This window comes from Hemitrygon akajei, chromosome 11, assembly GCF_048418815.1.
Source record: "Hemitrygon akajei chromosome 11, sHemAka1.3, whole genome shotgun sequence".
NCBI lineage: Eukaryota > Metazoa > Chordata > Chondrichthyes > Myliobatiformes > Dasyatidae > Hemitrygon > Hemitrygon akajei.
The window spans coordinates 121,348,333-121,362,431 of NC_133134.1; the positions used below are offsets into that span (position 1 = coordinate 121,348,333).

Sequence of the window (14,099 nt, forward strand, 5' to 3'; positions counted from 1 at the left end):
AATGTTGACTGTACTTTTTTTCCCATAGGTGCTGTCTAGTCTGCTGAGTTCCTCTAGCATTTTGTGTGTGTTGCAGTGTTTCCAGATTTACAGAGAAGAGTAAAGCATTTCTCTCTTGTGCCTCTTCTCAGCCAATCAGTTGATGCTAACTAGTGTAATACTCACAATATATATTCATTGGCCACTTTATTAGGGACACCTTTACATTTGCTTGTTATTGCAAACATATGACAGCAACTCAGTGCATAAAAGCATTCCATCATGGTCAAGAGACTGCGTTGTTCAGACCAAATGTCAGAATGGAAAAGAAATGTGATCTACGTGAGTTTGACTGTGGAACAATCGTTAGTGCCAGACCAGATGACTTGAGTTTCTCAGAAAATGCTGAACTTTTGGGATTTTCATGCTGAACCTTTTCTAAAATGACAGAGAATGGTGCAAAAAACTAGAAACAAACATCCAGTGAGTGGCAGTTCTGTGGGCAAAAATGCCTTGTTAGCATCAGAGGTCTGGTTTAAGCTGACAGGAAGGAGACAGTAACTCAAATAACCATGCATTACTGCATTGTTGTGCAGAAAAGCATCTCCGAACGCACCACAAGTCGAACCTTAAAATGGATGGGCTACACCAGCAGAAGACCACAAACGTGCACTCAGTGGCCACTGATAAGGTCACTAATAAAGTGGCCACTGGGTCTATACAGAGAGAGCATTTTGATCCATGGTACAATTCTTAAAAGTGTACACATTCTGTTTTATAGGCCATATAGGTTACAAGACCTAAGGGACAAGGAATTTCATATTATCTTAGATCGCAATAATATCTATACTTTAAAAATATTTAATTTGGAATACTGCCATCTCTCATTCCACCACCCATACTGTCTGAAGGATAAGGCAGGAAATTAAAACAATGAAGATTTGATTTAAATGTGAGGACCATGTATTTTGTTTCTAATTTGCTAAGCCTTCAATAATTCACATTAATGCACACAAAATTCCCTTGTGTTTATAATAACTCACGTCAATTGTCCCTGACTTTTAGAGGACCAGCTATTTTTTCCCCAATGGTGCACATTTGCATTAATGTTTTAATGAGATTTGCTTTGACCAGACTGAACAAGGAACTAATAGCTAATGAAGTTTATTAGAAAGAACTGAAGTGCCTGTTTCACAATGGTTTCTTCAAAGATAAACCTGCTGCAGCAGTATCTCTGACCTTTACTGATGGAACAGCTTTATACAAGGAAAAGTGAAAAAAAAAATTATGTTTTTATTCTGAATTCTCTTACTAGGTCAAGTTTATAAATGTGTAAATTTTGTAATTTTGATATGATAATTTGACAGGTAGGACAATTATGTTCATTATGCAAATGTTTCACTGTTTGATGTTAGCTGTCAGTTAATACAACACTAAGTCATGAAACAATGGATTAGCAGAAATTATTTGGTGAAAGTAGCAGTAACATTTGCACCAATTTTTCAGTGAAAATCTGCTGATCAAAACATCTCAAGTTCCTTAAATCATTGCACCTGCCCCCCAATACATTAACAATCAACTTCAAAACACTATATCAATAATTCTGTAAAAAAACAATTACAACAAATCAGATTTTTTTCAATATGAGATGTAATGCTAAGGTTTTCTGTATTCCTGAGATATAATTTGTGTATGGTAGAACAGCTGAACAGGTAAAGTCATTCATGAAGACATTTGCGTTGTGAACTGTAACTGCTTGGAGAGGAGAAATTGCAGAAAAAGCAATAGAGTGAGGAATGGTGAAGGGGAAGAGCTGAGAGCTGGGAGAAAGTCAAAATGCAAAGGATGGATGGTGTATGGAAGCGAGTAAAACTGATAAAACTAGGGTCTGAGGGCTGTCGAGGAGACTATGAGGCTGTGAGATAATTGAAAATGATGAGAAGGAAAGGTAGAAGGTTGGAGACAGGAATGGGAATCTCAGAATGGAATTGAACATCACTTAAAGGGATAGGGAGGAGATCAGGAAGCAGGTTAAATATCAGGTATATCAAGAGGGAGATTTGTGAATGGGATTATGAGATCCATCAGAGAATAGGTGGGGACAAAGTTTCTCAGAACCTAGGGGTAAATGAATAAGGAACTTCCGTGGGGAAAATCAGCACTTTGGATGGACCACCATCAGTCCAGGTAGAGAAAAGCCCTTTAACCAACACTAGAGGAGGCAGACAGTTCTAGCTAAGATTGGCTGTGTTCGAGTCTCTCACCCTACTTGAACTCTGCAAATGTGCATTGTATGCCTCTTGATGGCATTTCAGGTGCTTAGATAGATAGATACTTTATTCATCCCCATGGGGAAATTCAACTTTTTTCCAATGTCCCATACACTTGTTGTAGCAAAACTAATTACATACAATACTTAACTCAGTAAAAAATATGACATGCATCTAAATCACTATCTCAAAAAGCATTAATAATAGCTTTTAAAAAGTTCTTAAGTCCTGGCGGTAGAATTGTAAAGCCTAATGGCATTGGGGAGTATTGACCTCTTCATCCTGTCTGAGGAGCATTGCATCGATAGTAACCTGTCGCTGAAACTGCTTCTCTGTCTCTGGATGGTGCTATGTAGAGGATGTTCAGAGTTTTCCATAATTGACCGTAGCCTACTCAGCGCCCTTCGCTCAGCTACCGATGTTAAACTCTCCAGTACTTTGCCCACGACAGAGCCCGCCTTCCTTACCAGCTTATTAAGACGTGAGGCGTCCCTCTTCTTAATGCTTCCTCCCCAACACGCCACCACAAAGAAGAGGGCGCTCTCCACAACTGACCTATAGAACATCTTCAGCATCTCACTACAGACATTGAATGACGCCAACCTTCTAAGGAAGTACAGTCGACTCTGTGCCTTCCTGCACAAGGCATCTGTGTTGGCAGTCCAGTCTAGCTTCTCGTCTAACTGTACTCCCAGATACTTGTAGGTCTTGACCTGCTCCACACATTCTCCATTAATGATCACTGGCTCCATATGAGGCCTAGATCTCCTAAAGTCCACCACCATCTCCTTGGTCTTGGTGATATTGAGACGCAGGTAGTTTGAGTTGCACCATATCACAAAGTCCTGTATCAGTTTCCTATACTCCTCCTCCTGTCCATTCCTGGCACACCCCACTATGGCCGTGTCATCAGCGAACTTCTGCACATGGCAGGACTCCGAGTTATATTTGAAGTCTGATGTGTACAGGGTGAACAGGACCGGAGAGAGTACGGTTCCCTGCGGCGCTCCTGTGCTGCTGACCACCGTGTCAGACCTACAGTCTCCCAACCGCACATACTGAGGTCTATCTGTCAAGTAGTCCACTATCCAATCCACCATGTGAGAGTCTACTCCCATCTCCGTTAGTTTGTGCCTTAAGATCTTGGGCTGGATGGTGTTAAAGGCACTAGAGAAGTCAAGGAATGTAATCCTCACAGCACAACTGACCCCATCTAGGTGAGAGAGTGATTTGTGCAGCAAATACGTGATAGCATCCTCCACTCCCACCTTCTCCTTATACGCAAACTGAAGAGGATCCTGGGCGTGCCTGGTTTGTGGCCTCAGATTCTGTATTATCAGCCGCTCCATGGTCTTCATCACGTGCGACGTCAAGGCAACAGGTCTGAAGTCATTCAACTCCTTTGGTTGTGGTTTCTTCGGTACCGGGACAATACAGGATGTTTTCCACTGTCTGGGTACTCTTCTCTGCTCCAGGCTCATGTTGAAGATGTGCTGTAGTGGTTCTCCCAGCTCAGTCGCACAGGCCCTCAGTAATCGTGGGGAAACTCCATCCGGTCCAGCCGCCTTGCTGGTACAGATCTTCCTCAGTTGACCTTCCACCTGTGCAGCTGTAATCCTGGGCGTGGGCAAGGTCTCCTGTGAGTGGCTATTTTCCTGTGAGGGAAGTAAGCTTAGTGTACACTACAGAGGCAGGCCCTTTTGTCCAACTTGTCTATAACGATTAAATTGCTCATCTACATTAATCCCATCTTCCTTAAATTCCCTTATATCCCTCCATACCTTTCTATCCATGTACCTGTTAAATAGTTTAAAACATTGCATGTGGACCTGCCTGTATCATTTCCCCTGGCAGTGTGTTGCATATGCCCCCCACCCTCTGTGCAAAATATTGTTCCGATCTTTCATAAATATTTTTCCTCTTGGTTTAACCCTATGGCCTCCAGTTTAAGATCTCCTACCCTTGGAAAAAAGACAGTGTCTTACTACTCTATGGATGCCTCTTATAACTGTATCAAGTTCTGTCACTCCTTAGCTTGTCACTCCTTGTAAGTAAAGTTCTCTATTCCAGGTAACAGCCTGGTGAATCTCTTTTGCACTCTTTCTACTGTTCCCAAATCCTTTTTGGAGTATGGTGACTGTACTGCATTCCAATTTAGACTGATCAATGTCTTGTATGGCTGCACCATGATGCTCCTTCTCTTCCACTGTACCCCCTCCCCCCCCCACCTCCAGAAGACAAGCAAGATAGACACATTTTTCACTACTGGGGTCTGTCTATATCACTCTTTTCTGGGAGTTATGAACCCAAGGTTCCTTTGAGTATTCACACTTCTGAGATCCCTGCTGTTTACTGTCAATGTCCAGATGGTATTAGGTGATCCAAAATGCATTACCTTACATATTATGGATGAAATATAATTCCATCTGCATTTACTTTGCCCATTTTTCTGTATGATCTCTGTCCCTTAGACAACCTTCTCCAACTACCAATAACTATATCAGACTTTTGAGTTATTAGCAAACAATTATCAAATCTTAATTTTGAGGTAGTTGCAGCAACAGTGTTACCTGCAGCTGAGTTGAAAACCTCCTGTTACATTGTCTGAACTTAACGATAAATTAAATCCACTTCCAGGATCACCACCATTGCTAACGTGCATGGAAAAGCAAGTTCAGTATTGAATAATGTACAACATTCTGATAGTGTGTACATTTATCACCAATAGCTGGTCAGGTCAGGAATGAATGTTTGGTTAATTTTGTTGGGATATAGTGAAGGGATTTTCTGTCAGATATTCCTTCTTCTGTCAGCTTTACATCAAAGGGCAGAGAAAAATCCAAGTCAATGTCAGGCAATGGAAAAAGGGAAGAACATAAACAACAGGAGGCCATTCAGCCCCTTAATCCTGATCTACCTTAGAAGAGGTCATGGCTAATCTCTTACAATAGTGCTGCATTCTTGCACTTATCACATATCCCTCAACTCCACAAATATCTGAAACGATATCAGTCTCCATCTTGAATATAATCAGCAACAGAGCCTCTACTGTTGCTGTGGGTGGAAGATTCCAAAGGTTTTTGACTATCTAGGTGAAGAAATTTCTTTTCATTTCTTTCGTGAAAGACTAACCACTTATTCTAAGCCTAAGACTCTTGCCTCTAGATACTTTCCTGTGTCTTTTGCCTCTACTGTGGTCAGGATTTGGGCAGGTTGTTTGGCAAGCCTAAACAGTTAAGCTCGAAAGAATGTAAGGAAATATAATCGAGTCTGATCCCAGTACTGAGCTGTACACGTCTACTGAGGCAACAGAAGAATGGATGCATAATTGTCCCAAACTGTTCTGTGATGGGTGCTTCTTCAAATAAAGCATCACCTTCCTGGCCAAAGGAAAATTGCTTGGGAAATAATGCCATTTATTGTATGAATAACAAGGAATTTGTATTGGATCCACAAGATGGCAGCACATTCAGGCACAATGACCACTCCATCTTTGGGTGTAATAGTTCATCCATGCATGTCTTTGTTGACTTGACTTTGAAGGGTGAATTGTACTGCCTGGTGTCTAATAATCACACTGATTTTCAGGTGAATTGCATTGGAAAGAAAAATTGCTACGTGTCAAAATGTCTGATCTGAAATCAGGCAATATTTGTTGACATTTCCCTTTAATACTTAGCTCTCATATTTGCTTGCTGCAGATTACACCAAAGGTTTCTCATTCCACAGGATCAGAGCAAGAACTACAAAAAATAAATTGAATTTGCAAAGCATATTTCATAGCCCACATTTTAACATGCTATTAACTTGCTGAAAGTTATGAAACCTAGAGGAAAGAGACTAGATTTGGCCAACAAGGCAATGAAAACGATAAAGAATTTACCATTCTATCTGTTGAAATAATGATTGACTGTGATGTTCTTTAATTGTGACATTTCACAAAGCAAGGTCAGTTCCTTCAATCAGAGTAGAAGTGTGGGAGTTATGTTGGGCATTTATTTCAGCTTCAAAGAATAGTTTATGATAGAAGCTTGCAATGCTTCGTGTAGCTCAAAATGAGTGAGGACAAAATGCCTATCCCCTAGGACAGTGTGAAAGTATGATGATTAATGCTTTGCAACAGCGAACACCCACACAAACTACACTTTATTTCAGTTCAAAAAGGTAGACTTCTTGGAAGGTGATGTTATTGGGTTCACTGTGAACAAAGTACTAAACAGAAAAGGAGATTCTAAATTCTATCTAACAGATACTTTATCTATGAGTACCCTCACCATACGGAGGTTATACTGTATCAACCAGCTCTTCAGAGACTAGCTTACTCCTGTTTAGTCTTTGGGCAGGTCTGGCCCAGTAATTGAGAGGTGGGCTCCTAGTTCCTACCAAGGAGATACTTCCAGCTAACAAAGTTGTTTAAACAGTATGTTTTTTTAATATTATACATTTAAATTTAGACCAATAGTTCTTCATACACATTTAAAATTCAGAGGATATCTGATTTAGAAACAATTTCTGAATTATAAAAGATTTATATACTACAAAGTATTTCCAATCATAGCTATAATTCTCAACAACAAAAAGCAATCCATCAAGTTGTATATGAACAAGTCATCTATCACAGAAACCACAAGTTGAGTAATGAATTCTAGTTCTTTCTGTAACCCCATCTCGTTGTCATTCCTAACAATCCTAGTCCCTTAATACAGCTTGAGTACCCCCCTATCCAAAGTGTTTTGGATTTCAGAATTTTTTGGAATATATAAGATAGCATGGCATCACCATCATTTCTGACTTTGAAAGTATAGAAGTCTTTGTCTTAGATTTGGTCATCACACATGTACTTAACAGTAAAAAATATTAGTTATGTTTTGTCACACCAAAACACAAACTAATTGAAAAGAAAACTAGAGAGTTGGGAGATAAGTCGGGTAGTTCGTTTTTACTTTGATCAAGGCACATATGTATCACATGGTACCATCATGTATGAAATTCATTTTTGACCTATAATTAAATGATCAAGAACATTTAAACAATATACTTACAATATTACTCAAATACTCCTAAAATATTAAATACATGATAATTATATTACAATATAATGCAAATACAATGTGTGCAGGGTAGCAAAAGCAGCACAGCAGCATTGGGAGAGAATACATACCTGAATTAGCTGTTGAACAATGGCAAACAACGACAGGCTTTCAGTCTCCACCTACAATGTCATGTTTTTGTTAAAAGGTTACAGTACACTTTGCTTTTATCCCTTACATAAAACCCCGGAAAAAAAACCAATCAGCATTGTAGAGTTGTTCTGGTGTTAGATTTTTGTGATCAGCAGATGCTTTAAAAATTTAATGCCATGCCTTTTCTTATATTTCTGCAACCAGCCTGCTGAATATTCACAATTACCTTCAATTTTCAGTTAGTTCTGTTAGATCTTTGCTTGTTTTATGATCAGCCTACTGTCAAGCAGTGTTTGTTCATTCCATTGTGCTGAAAAAATCTTTGGTTTTTTGCTTTATCCAGTGTTTATCTATTTTGCATTAACTTCTGTTCATTACATATTACTTCTCAGAATTGGCTGTATTGCAGTGACCTGTGCATCACCTGGGAACCTTTGCAGCACCTGTGGAATTTGTGACATCATGTCAGCATGCAATAATTCAGATTTCTGAATTTCAGGTAAGGGTACTAAACCTGTATATATACTGTTTTTCTACTAGTTAATATTTGAATGTGATTGTTTTCAGATACCTTTGCTGGAACAAAGTAATTCACACAGATGATCTAAAAACTTTGGAGACAGAACATAATCACCCAAAATTAATGCTGTGAGGGCTGAAATATCCCACCCATCATACCTGTGACCATGTTTGATGTGCTAAGTGACAAAAATCAAAGACCAACTTAGCTATCATTGTCTGGTTTGATACAGGCCAATTAACATAACCCCAATGTTTTATGTCAGAACATTGGTTGAAAGTTTAACTTGGTTTAAAAAACAACTCTGACCCTTTGGAAAAGTCATGCTGTTTTGTTAGAAAGCTGAATTTAGAAATAAGCCTCTTGGGCCCTGGAAAGTGAATGTCCATTCCAGGAAAAGGACATCTGAAATCAATTCTTCAGTTGCTGGGACATTACTTTTGCTGCTACTGAAGTTCTCCCTCTAGTTCCTGTTGGCATCTGTCATACAAAATAGTGGTCATATGCAACAGTTATAAAATAGATAATCAATTATTGAATGGGGATATGACAAGATAATAGTTTAGACATCATTTGGACTACTGAGTGTGCTGTTTCTTGGAAAAAAATTGCACATTTCACCTACTTTTGCAGTGAGTGGAGAAAAGGTGCTCAAAGAAACAGTCCCCATTGTACATCAGATCTTTACTCCATCCACCACAAAAGGTAGGATCTCTCAGTGGCCACCCATCTCAATTTGACCTCCTTTTCCGAAAGTGCCTGTCCATAGCCCCCTCTACTGCCAAGATGAGGCCATACTCAGGTTGTAGTAGTAACACCTCATTCCTTCTGGGCCACCTACCTGATATGAAAAATTATTCCTCCATTCTCTCTCCTCCCTCTCTTTCCATTCCCCATTCTGTTTCCCCTCTCTGCCCTTCTCCCTCTGGTGCCCCCCTCCTTCCCTTTCTGTCACAGTCAATGATGCTCTCCTATTAGATCACTTCTGCTTTAGCCCCTTAGCTCTTCCACCTATCACCTCCCAGCTTCTTACTGAATCACCCCCCCCCCTTCACCTTCCCCCTCACCTGGTCTCATCTATCACCTGCCAGCTGCTACTCCTTCCATTCCCTCTACCCCCACCCCTTCCAAGTCCTGATGAGGGGTTTTGGCCTGATACATCGACTCCTTCCTCCTCTTTGTAGATGCTGCCTGACTTGCTGAGTTCCTCCAGCATTTTGTGCACTTCTTTTTAATATGGAACTTGTTCAAATCTATCTGCCTTTGGAAGAAAACCCTAGTAGAAAAAGTACTGGCCTTTTACTGCAATATTTTATTTTGTGTAATACATTACCCTTATGGTTAGTTTAATTAATTAGTTAGCATTATTAATTTCCCAGTGTCTTAGAAATAGTGTGAAGTTACTGTAGAAATTTCCACCATCTATTCAGTCATAGCAATCTATATCAAAAGACAATATAGAAGGAAACAGATCCCCACTGGATCATTGCTTCATTTTGTTTAAGTCTATTCCCTCTGTTTATAACCATTTCTCCCAATACAGGTAGCTTCCCCTAATGCACTTATCAAAGATAGACATGTAATGTTTTGAACAATGCTAACAATAATTCTCCCTTCTACTGGTACAGCTGGGTAGAAAACATTTCCAGCCTTTCTACATAACTGAGATTTCTCTCCAGGTATTATTTTAAACAAACCAGAAAACACTGAAAATTACCAGCAGGCCAGGCTGCATCTGTGGGAAGTCCAGATAATAAATACAAGGTTCAAAATCTTCCTGCTTTCTGGAGGGAGCGAGCAGGACAAGAGGAAAGAGGACTGTCAGAATCTACATCTATCAAAGGTGTTCAGGTAATATTTTTCCTTCCTGAACTTTTATAACAGATTAGTTTAACCAGCTATGCAGTTCTGGTTACCACATCATGAGGGATGTGATTGTGCAAGAGAGTTTAGAGGAAGTTCATCAGGATATTGTCTGGAATGGAATGTTTCAATTATGAAGAAAGGTACAGAAAGGTTCAGTTTGTTTTCCTTGGAGTGGAAGAGCCTAGGGAGATCCTTAATAGCTCATAGATAATTATGAAGCATAAATTGCCACTCTTACTTGAGCAATACTGATCGACTGCAGAACAGGGCCTTTTATTCTTTGTTGCATGGAGAACTGAAAGGAGATATAGATGTACAAGATTACATCTGCTTTGGTTTGGGTGAAGAGTCAAGTTACACCTATCTATTGAAGTTAAAAAATTCAGGATTTTACCTCTTATGACAGGAACCCACTGCCTGTAGGGTAATGGAACTAGAAACCATTAGTACGTTTCAAAGTGAATTCTCAAAGCACGAGATACAAAAACTTGCAGGTCCATAGGGAAAGAGTTGGAGAGGAGGACCGACTAAATTGCTCAATGGAGAGCCAATACAAACCCCTTTCTGAATGACCCTTTTCTGTGCCATGTGATTTTATTTACTGTTAGATCTGGACAAAGACCACATTGTCAGGGTGTATGGAGGTCACTGGACCCATCAGATTTTTTCTGCTGAGAGATTTAGGAAAAAAAATGAACACAAAGCCCCACTTACACAGCCAGCATCCTGGAGCTTTGGATATTTATAGGCTGCAGATGGAAATGTTTACATTATCTTGTAGCTTTGCATTCACTGCTGGGTAAGAGAGTGTACTACTTTCTTTCCATTCAAAGAAGAAAATACATTACATTCTCTTGCTAAAGAGCAGCACAAGCAATTTTGAGTATTACATTCCCCTCCACAGTGAGGATGCCTTCCTATTGAAGCCATAGGATGACCAATGACATTATTTTAATGTTTCACCAATCAGACATCACTTATTTGATATTTCTGGATAATAAACTGGAAATTAATTCACAAATCTCCTAAGTAGCAATATGCTGTTAAACATTCAACAGGGAATAGGCACAATTCCAGATAATGGTGACTATTTGGAAACTTGTCATCTCATTTTGCAGCAGGATCATTTTTCCTCCAAATTATATGTAATGCAAAAGAAAATGTAGTTGCACTTGAAGTTCCAACTTTATTCATCTAAAAACTGATGAAAAATATTTACTTGCATAGTAGCAAACTTTACTAATCCCATTTCTCCTGAAACCAAGAACTGAAAGTGTCAACATAAGCTGCCTATTTGTCTCGCTGACATTCCCCAACCTCCCACTGCCTTAAATGGGCAGAGTACCTGAGGCACATACATGTCAGGGTCCATGATCACTCTCAGCTTCTGAAGTGCAGAGGCTCATTCCAGGCTCCTGCCACAGATCTATGTTGCATCTCACAGCTTGATGCTTACTGCTGCATGAGGGAGTTCACCAATCACAGGAACAGCACACCAACTATTTTGCTTCAGTCACAGAAGTAGCAGAATTGACAATCCAAATCAGGTTTACTATCATGTCATGTTGTCATGAAATTTGATGCCTCAGTGGCAACAGTACAATTCAATACATAATCAAAAACTATGAATTCATGTACATACATACATGATAAATAGTTAAATTCAATAAGTATTGCAAGGATACATCTGCATTACAAGCTTCCTCAAATTATGCAGATATTGATATTTTTGCAGTCTCCCTGTCAGCATTCTGACTGAAGCAGTTGGATGAATCCCAAGAGATTGCCTGTGACCCCAAGCACAATGGGCATGGTTCCTGTGAGAGTGTTTTTTTAATAAAAAAATCACCCTTATCCATGCCTTTCTAAGCCCTGCAAGCACTCTTCCATCCCCCTGTCCATTATTGCAGTATACGTTTATGGAGTTATGAAGTTGTAAGCCTGACCGAACTATTTTTACTGACAGGAGAAGAGGCCAAGGCAGGTTACCAGCTCCTTAAAAGCAGTTGCTTTAGGCAGATGGGGCTTGTCAATTGTCAGATGTGGCTGGCAGCTCATCTAGAAGGAAAATTCTGATCTCAAACCTCTGCTGCCCACTCATGGTGAATGCTTCTGGAGTAAACCCCAAGTATAAAATCCAGAGCTGGAGTCCCAAAGCCACTCCTCTGTTGAGTTCAATGCTGACTGGTAACTCCTGTGACACTGCTGGTGTCAATCTGTATTGGTCTCTACCATTCCTCTGGGTTCATCAGAAGTGTGGAGAGGGGGAGCTTGCAACATGGGCAACAGCTTGCTCTCCATATTGTACTGCCCAGATTTGCATATCTATACAGCTAGGTCACAATACAAGACATAGGAGCAGATTTAGGCCATTCAGCCCATCAAACAAAATGCTGGAGGAACACAGCAGGCCAGGCAGCATGGGAAAGAGCACAGTTGACTTGTTGGGCCAAGACCCTTGCTGAGGGGTTTCAGCCTGAAATGTCAACTGTACTCTTTTCTATAGATGTTGCCTGAACTGCAGAGTTCCTCCAGCATTTTGTGCATGTTGCCAGGACTTCCAGCATCTGCAGATTTTCTCTTGTTTGTGATTCAGCCCATTGCAGTCTGTGGCAGAGCATTTCACAGGTTCAGTACTCTTTAGCCAAAAAGATGTCTTCTTACCTCTACTCTAAAAGGTCACCCCTCAATTATGAGGCTGTGCCTCTAGTTCTGGACACCCCCACTATAGGAAACATCCTCACCACATACACTCTATTTAGGTCTTTCAGCATTCAATAGGTTTCAATGAGATCCCCACACAGTCTTCCAAGTCCCAGTGAGTACAGGCCCAAAGCTGCTACACACTCCTCATGTTAACTCTCTCATTCCCAAATCATCCTCATGAACCTCCTCTAGACTTTCTCCAATGAGAGCACATCCTTTCTGAGATATGGGGCCCAAAACTATTGACAGACCTCCAAGTGCAGGCTGACTAATGTCTTAAAGGCTCAGCATTATCTCCTTGCTTTTATATTCTATTCCCCTTGAAATAAATGCCAACATCATATTTGCTTTCTTTACCACAGACTCAACCTATGAATTACTATCCGTGGTCAACTCTGACAGAGGCCTCAGAGTCAGGAGAGTGTATAACAGAATGGTTCTTTCAGCTCATTGATTCCATGTCAAAATTTCTACTCATTTAGCTTGATTCTATTTGCCTGCAATAGAACTATATTGCTTCTATGCCTTATATGTTTAATTGCCAGTCTAAATGCTTCTTAAATGTAGTGACTGTAGCTAACACCAGCACCTCCTCTGATGGTACATTTTAGCTGAAAAATTACTCCCCTGAAACTCCCTTTAAAACTCATTTCTCTCACCTTAACCTTGTACTTGTCAGGACACTGGAGCAGGGATCCAACAGCAGACCCAGTACTGTGCACACAGTGATGTTAATTGAGTAACAAACCCCAAGGTGCAAAGTCAGCATCAAAGTTCAGGCAGAGATCAAAACATCCAAAGAAATCCAAAATCAGGAAACAGGCAGAGTACAGATACAAATACTGGGAAAATTCACTGACACAATCTGGCAACAAGCAGGTGAAAGCACAGGACTGAAATACACTGAGCAATAAGCAGAGAGGCAGATGATAGGTGGAGCACAATGAGACACAGGTGGCAGCAATACAGGTAGTAATGAGAAACAGATGAGAGGTGGAGTACTCAGTGATACAGGGGCTGGAGCAGAGCAGGAGCGGGGGACACGAGCACATGGCAATACAAAACCACAGACTGACAGCTAGGGGGAAACACACAAAAAGATAGTTCAACTGGAGGTACTGACAGTACCCACCCCTCAATGAATGCCTTCTGGCATCATGGCAGGTAGAGCTGGGTGCTGGCGATGTAAGACCCTGATGAGAGAGGGGTCTAGGATATTATGGGCGGGGACCCAGCACCTCTCCTCAGGACCGTAGTCCTCCCAGTCTCCCAGACTGGGTACTGGAGGCCACGGCCCCGGCGACAAACGTATAGCAGTTGACACACCATGAAGGCCTCTGACCCATCAATGAGCCGTGGTGGAGGTGGGGGTTTGGGGACAGGACACAGGGGGTGGCTCATGAAAGGCTTGATGTGGGACACATGGAAGGTGGGATGAATGCAGCGGAGAGTGGAGGGGAGCCTGTGGGCTTCCGGGAATCCACTTTGAGGGGCAGGTCTCAGGTTGAAAGCCACACACGCTGTCCCTGGTGGTAACGTGGGGTCTTGGAGTGATGGCGGTCAGCTTGACGCTTG

The 14,099-nt window shown here is 40.9% G+C and overlaps 1 long non-coding RNA gene across 1 annotated transcript in view; it reads left to right on the plus strand.

Moving 5' to 3' along the window:
• The window catches only part of LOC140735184 (uncharacterized), a 43,959-nt gene extending 34,163 nt beyond the window's left edge, over positions 1-9,796 (plus strand). Inside the window, exons 2-3 of the long non-coding RNA XR_012100715.1 lie at positions 7,825-7,931; positions 9,632-9,796. This is a non-coding gene — a long non-coding RNA (uncharacterized lncRNA). The remainder of the gene's footprint in view (positions 1-7,824; positions 7,932-9,631) is intronic.
• Positions 9,797-14,099: the final 4,303 nt, after the last annotated feature.